The sequence below is a fragment of the Harpia harpyja genome, chromosome 15 (assembly GCF_026419915.1).
Source record: "Harpia harpyja isolate bHarHar1 chromosome 15, bHarHar1 primary haplotype, whole genome shotgun sequence".
In the NCBI taxonomy this organism is placed as follows: Eukaryota; Metazoa; Chordata; class Aves; order Accipitriformes; family Accipitridae; genus Harpia; species Harpia harpyja.
The window spans coordinates 23845836-23868743 of NC_068954.1; positions in this window are offsets into that span (position 1 = coordinate 23845836).

The window sequence follows — 22908 nt, forward strand, 5'->3', positions numbered from 1 at the left end:
ATAAAAAAAATTCACCTGGGGTGGAGGGGGAAGTGGGTGGAGGGGCACCACAAAGAATGCTCAAGGACATATCCCATGTTTTTTCCCTTTCATTTGCATCTCTGTAGATCTCTGAAAGTATGTCCACATGAAGTAACAGAAAATTAAAGTAATATAAAATTATCTTGCTCATACAATTATTTCCAAGCTAGTTTCATTCAGCTTTAACTCAGCTGTCTTTGCATAGTACTCTGATGTATCTTATTGCTAAGAACCAGGGCCTCCTGTCTCCGGATAGCAGGACCTTGCTCCTCCAAGGCTGGGGACCTGGGCTTTTATTCCAGTCTTTCTCACCATTGATCTTTTAACAAGTCCTCTAAAGGCTGACATTCAGTGAAATGTTTCTCTTTTGCAAATTACATTTGGATACAATATCTATGTCAATCAATGTTTATGAAAGGCCCTTCCTTTGTGAATATGGAAGAACTTAAGCTTGCACTCTCATTAGTGTTGGCAATGCTACATTCCAGTGTAAGTATATTATTATCTTCACCACTGTTACCAAATTAGGTCAACAGACCAACCTCACTGTATTTATATGACCACATTCAGTCTGCATGTACAACCCAGAAAGTCCAGCTGGGAAAGGATGGCATAATACTGGGAAGAAATCAAATCATATTTAAATTTAATAAAATATTTCAGATTAAGTTTACATTCTCTGCCATAACAATGAAGATAATGACTAATGGTTACACTATCTCAGGATGTTTCCTCTCTGATGTTTCATGCTGTTTAAGGATTGGAATTAGATTTAGAATTCAATAAATCCATTTACTGTATTGCTTAGTATTACTTCAACTCAGATTTTTCCATGAGCCCGTAGCAATTGGCCATATCTACATTTATCAATTTCCATTCTCTTTTAGGTTCTGAATGAAATTGGAACAGGTACCAGAAGCAGCACTGAAAAAAACTTGTCCCCATAAATTGTCTGCCTTATCAAGCTAAAATAATTCAACTAATATGGTGCTGAAGTTAATACAAGAAGTCATGGAGCAACTCGGTAAAGCTGGACTTCAGTCCCATTTTTTTTTTTCCTCTGCTGACTATGTATTTCCCTCTAGTGGGTCTTTTTCCATGAGATGCTACAGCTGCATCATGTCTAACTAGAAATAATTACTGAGACGAGAAGATTGCACTGAAAAACTAGGTCAGAAATGAGATGACTGCAAATATGGTCACACTTGGATTTGTACACATTGGTTATATAACTGAAATGTTTTGGGGAAGATTTGCAGAGAAACTGGAAGAAACTACTTCAGGCAGGGCCTGAAAATCTAGCTGTGGGAAAGATGAAAATGGGAAATATCTGCAATTTAATCTTGTCTCTAACTACCAGAAACTTAACCTGGTGTTGGTGAGGGATATCTCCACCCCCCAAAATTGGGCTTAATAAATGATGCATGCAAATATCCTTCTAAGCACATGCGTGTGCATACACACACAGAGCCATGTAGAGAAGATTTTCTGGGAAAGGGAGGTTTGGATCACTTACAAGAGTGTGGAAAGGAAAAATAGCAGAGATTGTTCATTATACAAGAGAACACATACTGTTTGAACCACATACTCTGAAACAGGTGCTCAGCTGTAGGACAAATAGACTTCTACAACAGGATTGTAGAAGATGGAACAAGGGCAATATTTAATGGCTTCAGGAATTAATTGCTGAACTCATTTGCAGTATAAGTGATTGCCTGTGATGTTGGTCCTTTGAGCTTTTCGTATCCACTACAAATTAAGACTCAACAAATTTCAGTTCTTAGGAATATGGCTACCCTCTGTCATTCACCCTGTTTTCCTTCCACTTCCATTCATAAGGAAAAAGTAAAATGTCTTTCCAGAGACACTCACTTACCAGGTGAGTTTTCACCCAATACCTCTTACACCAAAATCAACATGCAAATTTGTTTGGGCACACAAACACACAGTTGAATACATATATAAAATAAACCAACTAGCACAGTTACTTAATGTTAGTCAGAAAGCTTCTCAGCTTCAGTTAGTGGAATTTTATACTGTATTGTGCATTGTGAAACATTTATTATTTCACACCCAAAAGGCACAAAAAGCAGACTTTTTGTAAATTTTAAACAAATTGCATAAAGTACATACTGAGAATGTGGTTACACACTACTGGATAACGAAGAAAATCTGGCTATTAGTACATAACAACTTCATAGTAAGGATGAAAGTATATCAGCGTTTAAAGAGAAATTGCTGTTATAACCTGTGTTTTTACTGATGCTCCTCACAGTTAAGCAACAGGGCATCAAGTACACTGCTAAGTGATGTGTGAAGGGCCACAGCCTTATGGCACCGGCCTCAGCTAAAGACTGGGTAATCAATGTCAAATCCCAATGGTTCATGCAGGTATAGTAAGTCAGGAATCGCTGTGCTCCAGTATTATACTACAACCTTAAAGAATAAAATCAAATGTAGTTTTGAAAAGAGATCATACGTGCTTTGCAATATAAATAAAATAATGCACTTCTGATTTGACAGAAAAGCACATTTGAACTAAACAAACCGAGAATTGGACACATAGAGTACAGATTTACCTTAGTATTTTTCCTTTGCATGGTAAATAATTGAGTGGTAACAAAACCTCAGAATTTTAGAGCTGCTGATAATTAAAACCCAGTTGGTCTCAATTTTCAGTAAGACAAAGTTTTGTGCTGAATTTTCCTAGGATTTTTAAAAATACAAATTTAGAATCACAGAAAATTGAACAATGCAGGTCCATCTTTGCTCAGCTTTTGGCTTCACATTTGTTAAGTATCTGATGCCTAGTAAGCACTTTTTAGTCTCAGTTTATTTAGGCATATGCCAGTAAATCATATATCATAATGCATTAATTAATTAATTAATTACATTAAGGGACCTGCAGCTGTAAAGAATTTAGTAATTCATGTATAAGTACTGTTTAGATGGAAGTCTTAGGTAAAAACAGAAGAGAAAGGGAAAACTAATATAGTATATATTTTAGATCAGAAGTAGCAGATATAACTTACAGAAGCCATAAAAAACTCATGCTCTATACTTCATGTTCTGGGAATGGTGTGAGTTATTTTCAATTGCTGTATCAATATATGCAGTAGAACACCTTGGAAATGGGTTAACATCTGTCACTCACCCTTGTTTTATTTAGAGACTGGTCTTAAGCCAGTCCTAAAAATTTATGTCTTTCATAAGATCCATCAGTTTTAACTACCTCTTGCAGTGATTCATGAAATGCTTGCTTTCTGCTATTCTTTTACAGAATAAAATGATTTTGACATACTGCTTGTTTACTCTGCATCTCTCCTCAATGTAATTCCTGTATGAATTACAGATAGGTAAATCCTGGAAAACATAGTGCTGGATTTAGTCCACTATATTGAATAAATGGACACATGTTACGTTTGAGAAAGCAGAGTAGTTCTGATGTAAATTTCTAGACTTGGCACTGGGAATAGGACTGTACAGGCAAGAAGTGAATCACATATTCATCTTTCTCACTGAACAGCCGGAAAGAAGTATGTCGCAGGAATAATACCAGCAGCTGCTTGAGACTTTTAAATTATATGTGGGAAAATAAAAACATGCAGAATGCTAATTGCTTCCAAAATCTTGTTTAAAACAGTAAGAATATCAACTTTTTCAATCTAACCATGCCAGCTGAGCTACAGTTGTTCTTAATAGGTCAGTTGTGAAAGTTTCAGGAAGAAAATTTATAACAGCAAACAAAAAAAAGGGAGGTTATAATCAAATATAATTTGATTATAGTCTGTTTGAAGACATATTTCAATGTTTTGATGCATCTTGCATTAAGATTTATAGGGCAATGCCACTTAAAAAAATCCAGCTAAATGAATGGTTTCTGTCTGACCCCCTTCTTCCCCCCCCCCCCATATTCAAAGTAGCTTGATCTTGCATAAGTTTTGTGAAATTCAGGAGATGCTGCATCAAATTCAGTTGAGACAAAAGACTAATTCAGTAAGTTATGCCTGTTTTTTTCGTATTTGAAGTTGGATCTGAGCTTTGAGAAAAAGCAATAGTTTGTTCATATTTTTCAGATCTGTATGTAGTGCTGTACCATACGGAAAGCTTAAAGAAGCTGTATCTACGTAAGTAGTGTAATTAAATATGTTCTGATGAATATTTCTGAAATGGCACCTTTGGATTTATAATGCTAATCAATGTAAAAGTTTACTTTAGAGCAATTTTGCTAAAGTACCAAATCCCATATTTACCTAATCTTCTATTTAAACTTTGCACAAATAACTAGAATCTACTACTTAATTATCATTGTGCTATTCTCCATCTTAGCTGTCCTACTTTAAAGCTTTAATATTTTCTTACAAAAATGAAGTTGACCCTTTTTAATAAGCTTCTTTTCAAAGATCAAATATATCTGTAATATTTTCTCAATTTCTCTGATTCTGCTACCTGTGCTTAAGTATGTATGAATATCAAATTCTGTTTATTTTAAATTTACTTTGACACTGAAAGAAAGCCACCTTTCTTTATCTTAAAACATTTAGAAAGCTTTGCTTTTTTATGTTTCTCCCAATATGTACAGCCTTATTATTTTGATAGTACAATATTTTCAGGTTGATAATGTCATTCAGTTTAGATATGTTCTATCTAATGTGTAAATCCTTCTCCGGTTTGCTTAGAGGCAGAGAAAAAACAATAAAACTATGCTCCTTTATCAGTTTCCTTTTAACTCTGATGGCACAGAAAAGTAGCTATAATCTTAGATTTTTTTAAGGACTGTCTACTAGTTTAGTCTCATTTTACACAGAGGTCATCAACTCCAATTATCCATACTTAATATAGTTTAATTCATTCCAAGCTCTCTTTTGTAATGAACTAAATAATTCCTTCAAAAAGGGAAGCGAGGTATGGAATATGGGATAGTGTACACAATAGTGTTACTGTCCCATCACACATTATCACCTTCTCTCACAACCTACCCATCTTGCGGATCCTTTGAGGATGCTTCGGAGGCAGCTTTCTAGGATCCAGGCTTTACCAGGGCGTGCAGCAGCACCATGAGGCCAGCTGGATCCTGGGGAAAGCAAAGCAGAGGCTGAAGATCTATGCCATGTGTGCCTCTTTTCTGACATTTGCTGAAGTGTGGATGAGGCAGATGAGCCAGGGTGTTTGTGAAGAGCTGAAGTGCAAAGAGTTCTGGGATAGCTTTCATGCTGTGATGTATTCCTGCTGGTATGCAGGACAGATGACTCATTTGCCCCAACAGACTCAAAGCTTTCCCAGAACAGATTGACCTATCTGGTCCCAGAAATGCAGAGTACTTTCAGGTCACCTTCTGAAAGATACAGAAATGTAGCCTTAAAGAACAAACAAGCAAAACATCCCAAATCTTGCAGATTTCCTCCTACCCCTTCCCAAGGACAGATTTTTAACCTGCTTGATGTACAAAGCCATGTACAGCAGTTGTGGTAGAGATTTTGAATGCCAGCTAGGAAATTTATTGCACAAAGCTTATTGATTTCTGCAGACAAATCTCTTGAAATATCTTAGTCTCTACAAATCATACTGGCTCTGGGACTTTCTGCCTTTAGGTTATAGTCCCATGCAATCTAAAGATCCCACTCCTGTTTAGGGGAGGTTCTGCAGCAAAACACATTAATTCAATTGGGAGTTAACAGAGGTAATTTTAAATCCCTTAACTGAAGTGAAACCATTCCTGATTTATACCAGTAGAAATGAAATAAGACTTATCCAGCAGAGAAGTAAGGAAGATACTAAAAAGAGGAAAAAGTCCAGCCATGCTAACTACCTGGCAACTGTGTGGAAAAATAACCTGCCACTGTGTCTAGATGGTATAGGTGGAAAGAGAAGCTTTCTTGTGTGCTTGGAAAGAGCATATTCTGTCCTCTCAATCTTGCTCTGATCTATCAATTTCAGAAGTTTTATGTCCTCACTTGTTCTGAAGGTATTATATACTGTATATAGGTCCACAAAAATCCAAATAATTATAAAGAGATGTTTTTTAAAAAAATCCATCACCATTTATCTCTTAGTCACAGGTCATCCATTTTCATGCTTTTTTTTATCCATATTGTTATAACTCTACATTGAATGAAATTAATTAATGGTGGTAAAGTAAAAAATTATATAGTAATAGTAATAATAATATAGGGCCCTAACCTATTAGAAGAACTCTCTTAAAAAAGGATAAAGCCTTTTCTTTGTACAAACGACATAACTGTAGATTTCAATTTCTGTGTCTAAACCCATCTGAATGGAACATGAGGGTGTACAGCAACAAATATAACAGACATGGATTTTCTGCAGTTTCCCACTATGCACTGACAAGGTTTGACTGAGGGCAAAACTGGCAGATGGCAGGGGACAAGTGAAGATCTCTTTGTGAAATGGAAAGAATTGGAAAGTGAGAGCATTTATTTGCTTTTGCCATATTATTCATAAAATAATGTTTTAACTTCATCAGGACATCTGTGAATTAACAATATACTGTTACAAGAGAAGCTAAATGAGTTCCCCAAATACTGAATAAAATTATGTCTCTCTCAGTGAAATATTCCTCAGCGGGTATAACAAGTCCTTCAGGAACTCATCTTTGCCACTCGCACAATACCTTTCAGTCTTTATATTGACCTGCAGGAGCACTAGAAACAGATTTATTTAAATGCATATGTACTGATTCATCATATAAAGAGGGTTTCATACTAAATATTATAGTATACAAAAATACCTTGCAAAGATCTTTTCTGTCGAACAGTAGATGGCAAGCTTGCTACATCCAACCTTCAGAAAGTGTTTTGCTAGCATTTACAATACAACTGTTATATTGTATTATTATTTCTGATATCTATAAATTCATAATATTTAATTTGTTGTATAAATGGTTTGTGTGTAAGATGCTCTATATAGATATCTTTTAAAAATTCTAAAAATATAAATTATAATTAATATTATATATGCTTACTTCCCTCAGCTAGTTTTTATCTTAAATGAATACATACTTTAAATCTTTAAGGTTTTTATTTTTATTTGCAAAAATACCTACTTTATTAATGTTAGGGTTTTCCTTAGTGTTTGTATAGTATCTGTATTTCCGCATTTGTCTTTCTATCAGAAGCTTTGCCCACAGCTCTTCATAGGGATTGCAACACACAGCTAATAATCAGGATTATCTTTAATACTTATGACTGTAAATAACAAAATAGGAATAGGAATATGTTTGGTTTACTGTATATCTGTAATTATTCCTTGATGTTCTGGGCATCTGTCTTATCTAATAGCACACTAATCATATTTTTATAGTCAGGGATTGTTAGGTAGAAGTAATGTGGCTAAAGGGAGAAAAGTAAGTAAAGTAAATAATATGAACAGAAGAGAGTGCAATGAGAATTAAATTCTTAAAGAAATGAATAAACAGGATTAAAGGAGATGATAGTCAGACTGAGAAATCACAAGTTTTAATTGTCTGGGGCCAAATTGTACATCGAGTTGGTTCTTTCCATACTCTTCAGTAGTTAGTCATTTGCTGTCTTGAATATTCCAGAATGAGCATGAGGAATCTGTATTGACTGTAAGTAGTGGAAATTGTTCTCTAACATTAGCAGGAGGCAAGACTGGCACTGAAGTTCATTTACACAGATTTAGGAAAAGAGCTACATATTACTACTACCTGACCTTGGGACTTCATGTAGCTCTGCAGGAGGAAACTAAATTGTGTTTTTTTGGATTTGGGGGGGTTTTGTTTGTTTGGTGTATGTGTCTGTGTGTGTGTGTCTGTTTAGTTTTTTAACAGAGAAATTTCAGAAATATTTAACATAAAAAATTAAACACAATTGCTTTAAGGTGATAAGAAAATACAGTAAAAGAAATGTTACTTGCAATAATTGTATAATCTAAGGCATAAAGGCTTCTTTCAGGTGTGTATTATGTGCAGGGGTGGAGAATAGAAAACAGTATGGAAGTCAAGGGCTAAACACCTCAATGGCCATGGAAGGGAGAGTGGGGTTTCTGCTGTTTTTCTTGTTATGTCCTGCAAGCCAGTGGAAGTCCTCCTCGCAGATTTGGTGCTAGGGATAACTGAGCCTAAAGGGGAGACTAAATCATTCTGACTAACTAGCTTATTTACAAGCAACAGATGTGGTTCACAAAAGTTTTTTGAAACCATGACAGACACTTGTTTGCATTGAAAATATGGGATGAATTTCAATATATTATGTTGATTCTTTGGCTGAAGTAATTTGAAACTGCTAACTATATTGTTGCCCAACTGATTGCATTCTCACTCTTTCACTACAAGGTGCCTCTGCTAGCCTATATTTTGTTGTTAATGCAATCTGAGACCATGGAATCTCCATTTTTTTATAGGTACCTCATCAAAGAGATGGGCATCAACCACATATCTAATCTATGTGCCCAACAAATGGGCAAACACAGAATAATACTTTTCATTATAGTATGAAATACTTCTATTATAGTATAAATATTCAGTGAACTGAAAAATAGTAAAGTACAGGGAAAACAGAATAATATACATACACACATGCAAACAAGTTTGAAATTCCATAAGGTTTGAACATAAAAAAGAGTTCACAATAAAATCTCCAAGTTATAGCTTGTTAATATGCCTTCAAGAAGACCACAGTAGGTCTGAAACTTTTTTGGCGCTGTTTTTTTTTTTTCCAAGCGTACTCTTTTCCAGTGTAGCATAAAATAAACTTCCATGGTATTGCAGCTGTACTACAACACTAATCAGTATATCAGAGAGAAATTGTCACTTCTACCGCAGAGATGGAAATAAAATAATAGCCTTAGTGACCTTTTGTGGGTCCTTCTTGTTATTTTCTACTCTTCTCCAACACAACAGGAGTATCTATTCTGGCTTTATTTTACATAAACCAAATACAAACAGAAAGGCTTTTGTTTCCTATCAATATATACTCCACTGTATGAAATGTGCAAAAATAATGTTTAACAATAATCTATTTTATATCCTTTTTTTTTGCTTATGAAATGCAAACACTTAAAAGTGAAATTCTGTACTTGCTACATAAACAATTTGCAAAAACCACAAATGTCTTCTGTCAAAGCCTTCTGTTAAACATAAACAATGTTTCATATAAAGGTCATAACAATCATGATATGGTTTTGGAAAATTAAAAAAACAACAACAACTGATCTTTTCTTAGAAGAGGATTATATAAAATAAGCATATATGTTCACATATATACACAAACACATACAGCTTCTAAGATGAAAATTTTAGATGTTTAATTCTATTTAGTTTTTTCCATGCCCTAATATATATAAGGTCCGCTGCGGACAAATCACTGATTAGTTTATGTTTGTTTACCACCAGTAATTTCTGTGTAGTTTCAGAGTTCTTCTGACCCATGCTAATAAATGAAAGCTATATCACATAATACAATTAGGCAAGACTGGGAAATGTTTCATAGGATAAATTTAGAAAAAATAATCATTTTCAGATATATTTTTGAATTTTAGTTGCTATAGTAACAACACATTTCTTCTTTGCTGTACATTTCTTTACCGTATACTCAGAGCTCTACGTGACAAAACAACAATTTTACAGTCTACAATTTAGTCTCAAGAAAAAGATTTTCCCCCTCTGGGAGAACATGATTAGACTGGAGCTTACAGTGCTTCTGAAAGTTTGGGGTCTGTCAGCATTTCTGACTTAATTTCAGGGGTTTATGACCTACTTATAAAACTTCTTTATGGAAGGAAGCTTAGCACAGTTGTCTCCTTCTGGAAACATTCTTTAGTGTTTTTAATCAAAATTTTTAAAATCCATTTCACAGCTTAATTTATAGGCAAATTAAAAAAGAGTCGGCTAGAGTAGTGACTTCTGTTATCAGTTGTGCTAGTTCATAACTTCATTTTTGTGTGTGCGTGAATGAGATAAAAAGCTGATGGAGTGAACAAGAAGCACAGCATCAGTAAAATGAAGGAACTGATGCAACTGAGCTGGTAAAAACTGAGTAACTTCCTCTGAGCCTTACAAATCTTTTCAAATCTTTGGGTACATGTTATCACACACCTGCCTATTTGGGTAACAATGTCAAAAGTACATACCAATATATACAATATATATTATATTAAGCTGTAAGAGTTTAAGATTTATTTTCAAAAGCAAATCAGACATTTAATTCTTTCACAAGCAATTAGGCTCTAGATTCCCATTCAAATTATTAGGGGTTTAGTGCTATATGAAGATTTGGGCTGAAGATACATATAAATGCCTAATAATACACACAAATGTTCAGAATGTCCACTGACACCTATTACAACCTGTGATCTCATCTGGTTTGGTGCTTCTGAAATTTTAACCAGATGTCTATTTACATCATCAAGGGTACAGATCTTTTCCAAATCCATTCCAACAGGACAACCAATAGTATGCAATTTGATGTCTGAAAGTTTTTAGCAGGAATATATTGTTTAAATCAAGGAAATCAAGCTAGATAAACTATGCCCTGGGAGCTTTCTAAAGCTAACATGATATTTCCAGGTTTGAAACACAAGCATGCATGTTCCTGCATGATCAGCTGGACTCCTTTGGGAGAAGCCCAAAAATTTGGGCAGAGATGAGCAACAGGTTGCTACAGGTAGTGGGTTTTCTAAATTAGTAAAAGTTATCTTACTACAATGTGAGCATATCTTAGGTTCTTAAATCACTTCTAGGCCCTGGAAAATATACTTTCCATTCTCAACTCTTACTTTCTTTGTAAAGTGAAAGGATACGCTTACATAAACAGACTTACTCTGGTGGTTAATTTTTCAATTTAAGAGTGATCTCATTAAAAGATTAAGTGTTTTTGAAGAAAACCTCAGGGCCTACAAAGAGTCAGCTCATATAACATAGATTTCTTGCTGCAGAATCTTCTTTACCAACAGTGAGAGTTCAAAAGGGAGAAAGACTTCTTCTGTAGCTTGTTTCACACAGTATCTGGGTATTAGGGAAAATCTTTTTCTATACACAGCTAAATGCAAAGCAATTTCTGGCTGACAAGACTTTATACAACCTAAATATGTTACCCTACTTCTATAAACTGAAGGTAGAATATAATCTCTACCTCTAAAATCTGGGCTACAGTCTCTTCTGCCCTGTGTTTTTATCAGAAAAAAAAAAGCAAGAGTCTGAATAATACAGCATCTCCAGCGATTACCACTTTTGAGCAGATATTTAATCATACCTGTTGAGGGTTCATACCCCTCAAGAGTGGCAAAGTCTGACAGAAAAAAAGTCATGACATTAGTCAGAGATGGAAGCACAACATCAGTCAGGACCATATATCCTCACAGCTGCACATCAGATAACTCAGTGAGTCCTTGTGAGAGACTGGATGGAGTTAATGCCTCAAACCCCCGTCGTGATGGACAGAGACCTGGGCCTGGCTTTTGCAGTTGAGGGAAGGGCAGAACTTGCTTGCAAGGCTGCATAGCAACACCACATGTGAGGTACTGAAAGAGTTAATGTCTCAAACATAGTGGCGGAGCAAATTCTGCATAACACGAACCTACATAACAAGGAACCAAACCGCAGGCGAGGAGACTGTCAGCCACAGGGCGCGGTGGCCGGGCTGGAGGACGCGCAGTTCCCTGTTCTGATGTGCTGAACGGGGCAGCTCCCCGGGGATGGCCACAGATCAAACAAGGGTCATGCCTGCAGGGAGGGAGAAGCGACTCCCCAAACGACCCCAAGCCCACCAACCCATTTCCCAAAGGGTCTGAAAGCACAAACCACGCATGACACCTAATTAGCCTAATGAGTTCAAGTGCCCACCTGAAGGAGAGGCAAGGATGACAAAAGGGCACAAACTGAAGTTCCACGTGTGCGCGCCCACTGGAACTGGACCCCTGGGCTGACTGGACCCCTTGGCTGATGGGACCAACGCTGGACCCAGGACCAGTGAAATCTTTCTCTTTTCTCTGTCTCTGTCTCTCTCTTTTTCCATACTCCCCACACCTCATCCCTTTAGACACAAAACTGCTGACCAAGTCTGGGACTAGGAGTGGATCCAGCTGCCCCTGGGCTCCTCTCTGAGAAGGAGCCTAGAAAGCAGGGGGGTCTGCTCTGAACCTCCTGACCCAACGGGAGGGCTCTCCTTATTGTCTTCCCTGAATTGATGTATATGTGGTTATGGGTTACTGAGGTAGTTTCTCCTGTTGTGGGAGACCTACTAACCACCTACTGTTACTGCCTTCCAAGTTCAGGCTGCTTCTGCCATAAATAAAACGTTTAATTGATCATTTGGTGTCTTTTCACCTTAATTTAACCCGAGGGAGTTCCGAACTCACCACGACCCCTCCCTGGTCTTTCCAGCCCGGGTTGTGACAGTTCTTTACCTGGATCATGGCTCCTAGGCACAATAATAGCACAAATAGTAACTTGTGCTCAGATGTGTTAAGCATACGCATAATAAAAAAAAAGGTAAAAGCCAGCAAATTGAAAATTTTGTAACAGGAATTATTCAGTGTGACATTCCTGCTATTTCTCTCATTGAAATGTTGTGTTTTCAATGAGGTTTTAGAGTTCGCACTTCAGTGAAGTGAAAGGACGTAGGGGATATGAGTGTCCTGCTTTGCTACTGTTGTTTGAATAGGAGGCTATTCATTAGCACTTTACTAATGGTTGTGATGGCTGTGTCTTTGCAGTGGAAAAGGTCATCCTGTTATAAAAACAGCAGGCACAGCATTTTCTGAACAGTGTTACACACAGCCAAATCCACCATCAGAGGACTCACCACTTTTTTCCACCTGCTGTTTTCTTCTTTTTTTATGAAATCCTGACTTTGTTGCATTATTGTGGTAGAAGTTTCAACCAGACATTTACAAACTCTACAGCCTTGTTCCTGTTGAGACCCCCTGATCAGATAAGTAGAGGGAGCATGCAGGAATTTCACAATAAACCTTTGATCTCAGTGCTGATGGACACTATCAGCTGCTTAAGATGATTTTTAATGGATGCAAGTGCTGCTTGGTTAGCATAGTTTCAAGCATCCTTGTGCTGCTTTGATGCCAAGGAAGAGATGGGGTCAAGTCACAGTAATTTGCCTCTAGCTTGATTAAAGGGCTGCAGAGACAACTTCATCTGATACAGCTCAGGAAACCTCTGAGACCCAAAGACTCACAGGAGAGAGGAGGGCACAAAACTGCTTCTTCCCCATCTTCATGAATAATACAGGTTGCATTCTTCCTAACCCTACTACTGCATGAAGGCCATCACAAGCTAGCTCTTGGAAAGCACCATAATATATATAGAATATCAGCAATCAAATGTCATTTAAGTTACGTGGATACCTTCTTGATTCAATATTTCTCTTTATTCCTTCCTTAGCTTTTTTTTTTTTCCTACTTTGAATAAGAAATGGGATTTACAATAGGAAGAGAACTGTAGAAAAAACCCACTAGGCTAGTCACAGAAAATCAAAGGCAGAAAGGAGAATATTTTTCCTCATTCCCATAAGACAGCTTGGTTATTGACAGTTCCCTTAAGACAGTGTTCTGGTCTGGAATGTGACTGTAAAACCAACATCTTGGGGTTCTCTCTCAGTGACTTCAGTCTTTCAGCATCACATTTGCTCAGCTTTCCTTTTTGCTTTTTTTTTCCCCCTTGTGAATGCCAGTTTCAAGAACTAAATGACCCTTATGCTTCTAGAGACAATTTAACGTTTTACCTGGTCACAGATTAACATCAACAGTGGAAATTTTGCAGTCCAAAGGGTAGCCTTGATTACAGTAGGGCAGTCTCACTAGAGGTTGATATCAACAGCTAGGCAGTATAAATGCACATGAGGTCATCATTTAGCCTGGAGGATCTTGAACCCTAGTGTAACAATCCAATAGCATAAATCAGAAATCATCAAATAATATTGCACTGTTAGAAAACTTCAGTAAGCAGAGATTCTGGTCTTATATGCCTGACAGGTGGTATAAGAAGAAAAGAACCTGACCTCAGGCTATGTTTGCTGAAATGACAGTTAGGAAAAAAAGAAGCCTACTTTGGGGCGGGGGGTGGGGGGTTGAATCATAATAAATTGTAAATCCAATCAATGACATCCAGCATCTTTTTTGAGTAAAACACTTAACCTTTGAAGTCACTCTCAGGGAATGTCTGTTTCACTCACCTCAGGCTAAGAGAATGACCTTCCTTCACTCATCCAGTACCTTGCAGGCTGCAACACAGCCATCCACATTATAATTTTTGTCTTCAAGGAGAGACACTCTCATACCTATTAGTGGGGAACAGATAATGGTAATGAGGTATACAGGAAAAGAAATCAAGATTGTGGAATTGTAGACTTGTTCCAGGCAGATTTCTTGCAAGTGAAGCTATTTGTAGCATAAAAAATCCCAAAGTCCTGCAGAGAAGAAGAGCTGTGAGATAGGCAAAGTATTAGTCTAAGAACTTTGTGCTCAGCAGAACTGGGTTTTTGAAGGACCATGCTGACGTGCTCTAAATGGCACAAATCTAGTCCAAAGCTGATGGACTTTCTGTCCTTAAAAAAGCCCCTCTAACTTGTTTAAAACAAACTTGTAGAGAAAGCAAAACCTCTAGAATTGTGCAGATCGACTGCTGTGAACATTTCCTCATGTTATCGTTTCCTTTATTAGGAATACTTTGCTGAGGGCTCTAAATGCGTAAGTTTGATCTAGTTTACACCCTGGGGAATTTCTAGTACTGAAAAATAGCATTGAAGATGTTCACAAAAATTATCTTATGTTATTTCTGTCAAACATGTCTAAACTAGTGTGCTGTAATGGTAGGTGCACTGCACAAGTGCTTGGAGGAAAAGGTTCTGTACCTAGCTCTGATACCAATTCATGACAAGGCAGTGACTTTTTCTTTCTGTGCTGCACATTCAAATGAAAATTGTTAGGCTGTTGAGACCATAACATGGTGACAGACCTCTTCTGATCTGATCAACTTTCTTATCAAAGGATCATATATAATGAGGAAAATGATGAATTCTGGAGTCTGTCACAGTTTGCAGAAGGTCCAGATTCACCTATCAGATGATGACCCAGACAGCTGCAGAAAATGATTCTCTGTCACTATGGAGAAAGAAATTATACAGAAATATTTTTTTTTCAGTAGCAAGACATTTATATGTGCAGGAGTCACTCTGAAGATATAACTATACCCCAGATGTTTCATCTTTCACCATTATTCTGTCTTCCTCCCAAGCAATTTGATTTCCTGCAGTACTTCATTGCCCTGTTTATTTAAACTTTCTACTCTCTAAAAGAGCTGGAAAAGTTTGCTTTCCTCCAATAAAAATAGACCTTTTGTGGTAGAAAACAAACCTAGTTTATTTCTAACAAAGGCTGGAGAACTTGAGTTTAAAAATCCCATTGGCCTCATGCTCCCACTTTTGCGAAGGTCAGACTTCATCTCTTACCTTGGGTTGTATTTGCTTTTCCTACGCTGTGGTGTTTTTTATTCTTAATGAAAGGAAACATGGTCATGATGTTTTTACTGAATATATTCTGTTTGAGACTGACCATACTTAATGGACCAGTTTCCCGACAGAACTTAAACAGAAGCTGGGTTACTGTCTTCCAGTTTTGAACCATCAACAGCTATATGTTTCCTTCCAGCTAAATCTAAACTGATACAGAATCTAGGCAATCTATCTTATTCCATTCATTTAAAATGTTATGCTCACCTAAAAGGTAGGTATACAGTAATGGCTTGAATTAGCAAACTCCTGAAGGCTAAATTCCACACTTTACCACTATGTAGTGCATAGCTATAATAATCTACATTATTCTTTAATGACATTTGTGTACCTGAAGAAAAATCCATTAAAGAAACTGATATTAATCTTACTAGAATGAGTCTAACATATTAAAGAGTGCTGAAAGAATACAACTTAAAGTGACACTTCTAAATATGTAAACAAACAAATGTGTAAAACTAATTTTTTGGTTGTTTCCAAATAGAGGAAGGCTGCAGAGAATAAGAAAAAGTAACAAAGGAAATGTTTATAAAAATCAGGGGAAAGCAATACCTCATTCTGTATAACAGTGATTTCTTACTCTTTCTGAAGATATTATCTGTAGCAACAGGATACTTGTTTTCGTAGAGCTTACTACTGTTTAGCAAAGAATGGCCCTTAACAAAATGAAAATAATGTATAAAATATGACAGTAATTTTCAGTTATTGGTTTGGGGGAGGGAAGAGAGAGCAATGTGACAGTACCATAAACCATGTTTCATAGTGCAGTTCAAACAGATTATTATTAAGTAAATGGTTATTTATTACAAAACAAGAGTTCACCTGACTACTGCATACACTGAAGAGCTAGTATGTCACTACATATGGAACTAGCCACTCAGCTAAAGCCATGGCATTTAATAGGATGCCAGAAGTTTAGTCTCAGATCTTTAGGGAAAAGTCCTCTATTCTTCTCTATAAACATGAGCCGGTGTCCTATTTTTGCTGCTGTTCCCTCATAGCACTTTATCCTAATCCACATTAACCCAGTATATATCTGTGATGTGAGAGTAATGTAGCAGTATTGTAATTAGCTGTAGTAATTAAAATTCAGCATTTCCCAGAAATGGTTGACCGTGTTTTGCATACTGTACATTTTATTCTCTCCTTGTTATTTCAGCTGGCTATTTGACACACACTAAATTTCCCTGCAAAAGCATTTTCTCTTTACAGAATGAAAGATAGAAGGTTTTATAAAAGGCTGTCAGTGTTGAAAGCTCAGTAGATGTAGGGAACTGCTAATTGCATAATACGGTGCTGCAAAGCTAGTTAATTTTCTTAATGAATGCCGTAAAGCAGTTTTCAAAAAGGATCGGAACAGGAAATCATGCTGAGTGACCCTTATTTGGAAATGACTTCTGAGGCAAACAGGAAATATGTGTACAGACCTGGTACCTGATTCTTCAAATGCTGATGCACACCCCCAGCTTTCAGCAAGTCAGAACTTCCAGCGTGAGAGAAAGAGGAGTTTCAGCGATGTGGGAAGTTATGGCTGGGTTACCCCACATGAAGTGTGGTTATGGTGGAGTGGTGCCCACTTCCCATGGCAGTCTTGAGGTACCTATGCAAAGATGAATATTCACACCCCAATACTTCCATTACTTGCAGCCCTGGGGGGCTGAAATGGGGTCCTGTGCTGTGGGTGGGTTGTGGGAGACCCCAAAGGGGCTAGACAGGGACAGTCATGCCCATTACTGTCCTCAGGGACCTGGCAGGGTACATTCTGAGCCCTCCACCTCTTTTATGAGCTCCCTTCAAAGAAAAGACCAAGTCTACCATTTTCACCTGAATGTTAATTTAAAAAAACAAATAGCAAGAGGGAGTTTCAGATGCTGAGTTCCTGTTTAACACAATGGAGTGCCTAAGTTCCCTTGTTCAATGCATGGGGAACTTATCTGCCTAACTCTGTATATAATCCCTGGAGCCAAAGAAGAAACTTTAAGACATTTGCAATTCAAATATAACAGTGTCCCTTTTGGATCTGGTCATTTCTGCAAAAGGATGTAAATCTTTTAGTTATTATAGAAATGCTTGTGCAATCTATATACTTAATTACTGGCCTTGGGATCTGATATACAGACATATTTTGGGGGGTAAGAAAGTAGTTATTAGAAATCTAATCTAATACAAAGGAACCATTTATTCAATGGCATATATAAATATGTTATTTTTATTCTCAGGAGAAAAATTTGTTATTTATTTGTACCATATATGTACCCTTTCATAACAGTTATTGACAGTATATGTTCATGAAATACAAGATATCTCTACTGTATTTGTATTGAAAATCATCTACAAGTAAACTGACACAGAGTTGGAAATACTCTAAGGGAGTATTATTATGTGTATTATGTCAAAATAGTGGGATTCTCTGTTTAAGTTAAGTTAAGCATTAACCTATACATTAGTGCAAAAAATAAAGTACAGAAGAATTATAAATTGAAAGTAAAATGCTTTTGACTGCCTTCTGATTACCCTGGCATGTGCCTTTCTCTCCAGCATAATTAATGTGTAGGCTTTTACTGTACTTCTCTGTCTTGCTCTTGGGCTAGCCTCATTGGATTCTAAAATTCATCAGGACCATGACTAGAAGTGGAAGGAAGCTGGTGGCTATGGTCAAAGTTCATCAGCGAGTCACAGAGCTTCACTGAGCTGTTGAAATGCATACAAAGGTAAATGAAATTGCATATCAAATACAAACTTGGCCTTTTTTGTATCTTCAAATAAAGGAGGAAAAAATCATCAGCCAAATCGTAGGATTTACCTTTTGATACAGCTCAAATGTAATTACTCATCTAGAAAACAAGAAATGCTGCACAAATTATATTTTGAGCGTAAATCATTGAAATCATTGAATATAAGGATTTGTCTTTTTCTTATGAAAATCATTGTTAGTACTAAAAGCAAAAAAATAACTATTTTGTATGGGTTATATATAACTCTAGGAAAATCACACCCACAGTGTAAACACTCCTCAGTCTTTTTGCACTTGGTAGCCTCCTATGTTTTATTTTATAACCTAACAGTGCAGACAGTAACCTTCTAAGACAGTTCAAAGGTAAGCTTAAGTATCATTCAACACATTTTTTCCAATATGGCAGAATTACACAAACATTTTAGCCTAATAACAGTTTAGTGTCATTGTAAAATCTGTGTTTTATGATAATACACATTTCACGTTCCCTTTCTGTAGTGAAAAATTGAATGAATATGACTCTCTAGTGGTTAGCAGATTTGCTGAAAACCCATTTAGAAAAAGAAATTCAAGTGGTCTCACTAGGGTATTTCATTAAATACTACCTAATTACCCAAGTGTTTTCTTTTCTTTTGAATATTAGCTGTTTTGTTTTTCTAATATAATTAAAGATGATTCAGAATTTACTAAAGGATAGAGGAATTTTGTGAGGCAAAATAAAATCTGGTGAAACTGAACTAAATTCAAGATTTATGTCAGGTATGAATTTGGATTAATAGACTGACTGGATAAAGCAACTGAAGTAAAGATTCTCCTGAAATATGAATATGCCATACAGAAGAGGAGACAGTTAGTGATTCTGCTCTTTAAACCCAGGTACTCCGCAGTAAGAGACAAGGAAACATTGCAGCAGAGATGATGGATCATCTTCCCCATTAACTTTTCTCCCACTGTCCCTCATTGATAAGAGGTCTCTACATTTATTTTATATCACAAAACATAAAGTTCATTATCTCTTTTAGATGGTTATTAGTAGTGACTGTAATGCCTAAAAATAGCCACCCTTCTTAGATTCTTACTATGTTTAAATTCTGTGGATATTAAATGCCAGCATAGCCTCTGTCAATCATCATTGATCTACTGTTGTATTGCACATTTTTTTTTTTTTTAAAGGTGTCACCCATGGAGATGTCAGTGTAATACAGCTCATAGTAGTTGAATCCTTGTCTTCATAAAGACAAATGCATCATGTTCCCCAAACTGTTCTTCAGTCTCTTGTATACAATCCTTCCATGTATACGTCTTTTCTTCCCTCTTGGTTACTGCCATTTTCAAATCAAAGACTTTGTCAGTAAGCTCTCTACTCCTTTCAGACACAGCTTTTTCAGTACTTTTTTCACCACTGACCTCACCATTTGCTCATACTGTTATGGCAGCAGACTTGTGACACATGAATGTGTGTCATATTCTTATGCCATTACCACTGCAGATGTTCTTTTCCATATTCTTCAGTACTTAATTATGTTAACCTGATTTATTCCTTATTTATGAGTGTTGGCTGTTAGCATAATTAAAGTGTAAATAATAAACAAAGGTACTTCTGAAGTTATTTAAATGACGCTGTTATGTGAGGGCATGGAATACGCCAGGTAATGGATAATGTGGCCATTGCAAAGCTCTGTGTGCTGGAACGGGTAGCACTGTTTTTTTGCAAATGGGTGGCCTGCAGCAGCTGGAGTATTAGGGAAGTAGCGGAAGGGTTATATAATCAATTAAGTTTCAGTTGACTATATCTCAAGGAGTTCACAACTAAATGCCACAAAAGCTACAGAATTCAGCTGTGGGGAACTTGATGACATTGTATTAGACTTCAAGTGGGTTCTGAAGACCCTTTTTAATTTGCCTTTCACATTTTTTTGCATTTGCTTGCATATTTGTGGATGTGATCCAGCATAGAAAAAAAAGGAGCTGAAAATCAAACTGTGCTATGTAAAGCCCCCTCAGTTGTGTAAGGGTTCTTGAGAGGTCATAACAGTTGACATCCCCAGAAGGACTTATTCTACAGTAAGGTTTCACAAGTTCAGTCATGACACTAATGTCTGAACAAAATATTTTTGAAAATACTGTCTACAGAGAGCAAAACTTTTCCTCTGAAATTGGATTAAATGCCCCAAATCTCAGCTGTTTTCAGACACAAAACTACTGAAGTCTCCTATAGGTTCTGATTTCATTAAGAAAAGCTCACAAACATTTAAGAGTCATTCTTATCTAAATAAGAATTCTACAGGAGGGAATCAAAATATATGGGTTTGGTTTCTCAGAAACAATGTTTAACAGATACTGGGGGGAGGGGAGCGCTTGGGGCCAGAGAAAAGAGTAGCAAGGCACAAATAGAATCGTTTATATTTTTCCCACTCCATATAAAACCTATAGCTGTTAGGCTGTGTCTTTGTTTGAAAATATCTTGATTCAAGCATGTCTCATGTCTGGTTGAAAACATTGCTATAGACTCTTAAAAATAGAATTTGTAAAATAAATCAGTTGTTTAATTATAGTGCTTGTATCTTGAATTACTGATTTCTGTTCAGATTGCCTCATTTGCCTGACAAGTTTTACCCTCCCTTCCTATCCCTTATTGCATCTAGTGTAGTTTGGCACTAGGAATACTTGGTAGATAGCCTGCAGAAACATTTCCTGCCATTACCCAGATGAGTTATTCAATAAGTATGCACAAGTGACCTTGTCACTCCCATATTTTCAAATGTTCTTTTAATCTGAGAGTTAATCAAAAGACTCTCTATTCTTCCAAATATAATAAAGATATATTCATCTTAGATTCTGAGCACAACTTAGACAATAGTAAGAGAACCGTATTTTGATTATTTATTCCAGAATCCAATTTCAGAATTCGAACTAGTGCCTATCTAAGACCAGTAAGTTTCAGTGAAGTGCTGCAGTGGGAATTAGGTTTAACAATGTTTCAGTACAAGAACTTCTGTCTAGTAGTGACAGATCGTTATGTCTCTTAGATAAATTCTTTAAAGAGAAATAGAGGAAAAAAAAAAAGTAAATTTGAAGTGAAGTTTGAACAATTTTTATCCTAGGCAAAACGGAAAATTTTAAGCTGGTAAATTTTGTAACTCAAAGTAAACACAAGAGAGCTGTTAAGCAAACCATATATATTTTCTAAGGGAATTTAAATATCTATATCATATGTATATGATATTACTGGTATTTTTTATTTTTATTAGACTAGCATTCAAAGGAAGCTTAAGTGTGAAACTATTGTTTTATTAGGTGCTCAACAAACATATAGTAGAAGATGATTCCCAAATTCTTTTTTTTTTCTTCTTGTAGTATGGATAAGATCCTTCCAGTGGTTTTGTTTGAAAAACTTAGATGGACTCCTCCAAAGAATGTAAAAATCTGACTAAACATACACATCTATATCTGAGCAATCTGTATAGAATCCCTTTACACTCTACAGAGAAAAGGTGTTTTCTACTATGTGATTCATCTCGGTTAACAGTTAACACCTGAAATAGGTCTGTTCAAATCTGCCCTGAATATGTCTGTTTCTCTCCATTGACTATAAAACAAACCCAGGCTGAGTAATTCAAAAGCACATGCATACCTTTTAGGCAGTTAAGTGAAATGAATCCCATACCTTGAATCAGATTTAAGGTAATTAGGCAGATGATGTCTCTGGCGCATCAGTTGTGCTTAATCTTGCTGCGGTAATCTAAAGTGTTGTCCCTCCTGTCTGTTTCAGGATTTTGTCTTTACAATGTAATCTGCAGAAAGGAATGTTTCCTCACCCCCAGCCGCTCTGTCAACAGTGTAGAAATAGTTTCCTTTTTGCCAATCCACGGTTTCAAACCACCCCAGCCTCTTGACTTGCAACTGTGCAAATAAAGGATACCTTGTCTGCTGAAGATTAATAATTAAGAGGTTTTCTTTATTGTGTTTAAGACTGGAAATCACCATTCTCTGTGTAACCTGGCAGATTTTACTGTTGTTACCACTCATACCAGATTACATTTTAAGTTTCTAAAACTAAGAGGCTATAAGGAGATATTTATAAATAAGCACATAATGGTACTGCAGCTCAGGCCTCTCTGTTTCCTGTTCAGTAATATTTTACTATCATGTGTGACATTTTCCCTGAATATTTTCTGAAGAAATAAGAGCCGAGAGAAATTTAGTGATATGTTTCCAACATTTACATTAACATTTTAACGATGCATTATATTTTATGGTCTGGAGTACTTCAGGTTTAAAACCAATGGAACTGCACTGATAAGGTATATGTGCTGTCACTGCAAGGGCAGGCCAGGTTCATTGGAACTTACTAAAGCAATTATACTGGCTGATAAACAAATCTATGCATCTCATGAGTTGGGACGGTGTTATTCACTTTCTTTATGTTAAGGAATATTTTTAAGTACATCTGATTAGAAATTGAACTGGGTCCCCAAGCAGTGAAATATTGTCAGAATTTCAATAGCTCTTGTTGAACTGCTTGGAGTTGTACAAATTATTTGTCCTTTACTTTTTTAAGACTATCTTTTCCCTTTTTTGGTACCTTTTAAATTTTCAGACATGGCCTATAAGGAAGCATCTTAGCTTAAGTATAGACTGTTTCATTACGTT